Source organism: Tenrec ecaudatus, chromosome 15, assembly GCF_050624435.1.
Source record: "Tenrec ecaudatus isolate mTenEca1 chromosome 15, mTenEca1.hap1, whole genome shotgun sequence".
Lineage (NCBI taxonomy): Eukaryota > Metazoa > Chordata > Mammalia > Afrosoricida > Tenrecidae > Tenrec > Tenrec ecaudatus.
In genome coordinates this window covers 103,421,592-103,422,477 of record NC_134544.1, presented here as the reverse complement: position 1 = coordinate 103,422,477, position 886 = coordinate 103,421,592, and positions in this window count along the sequence as shown.

Here is an 886-nt window from a genome sequence, read left to right as displayed (position 1 = left end):
TAAAAATGGGAGAAACCCCTTGGGTGAAACAGTGAGATGGAGAAGCGTCCCCAGAGCACAACAGGAACCAGTCCTGAAACTGCTCATCTGCACCTGTTCTTGGGTTGTAGCCTGTGATCTGTGGGTCCTGCGCACCCCGTGCGGCCCAGATCTCTCCCTGCAGGGAGTTTGTTTCTGGGATCACACTGACCTCCTCTCGCTGTCTTTCTCACGGAGTAATAGACAACCTTGTCTTCCACTTTATAATGTCCATTTGCAGACAAACTGTGTTCTTGCCATTGTCTCTGCAGATGGTGAAATGACACTTCATGGAGTCTGAATGGTTTGTGGTCCTGCGATGAAGTACTGACACAGAGAGATGGGGAAAGTCTACACACCAAGGTATTTTGTATCCTCCTCCCTTGAGGAGCTAATTTCACAGGAAGTCATTTTCTTTGTTTCTCATCTCTAGGTGCATACTCTGTAAATAAAGAGGGGGTTGAAGCACAGCTGCCATCCCTTCAGGCTTCCTGACACTCTCAGGATGTGAGTTTTCACAGCGTGTGTCTCACACAGTCACAGGGGGCAGTGTCCTTGGACTTCAGGCTGCTAATCTGTAGATAAGCTGTGCTACTGGGGCATCCAAGGAGAAGACATAGTCCTGTGTGAAGCTCTGGACATATGTTGACTTCCCAGTGTGGGTGTTGATCCAGCCCATCCACTGAAGGCTTTTTCCTGGTGCTTGTCACACCCAATTCATATCGTAGCTGGAGAAGGTGTGTCCAGAAGTCCTGCAGGACACTTTCACCTATGCTCCTGGCTTCTGCACCTGGGCCCCAGACTTTACTAACTCCATCTAGGCGTGCACACCTGTGAGGAAGTAAACCATAAGGCGAGGGCTCTGGAG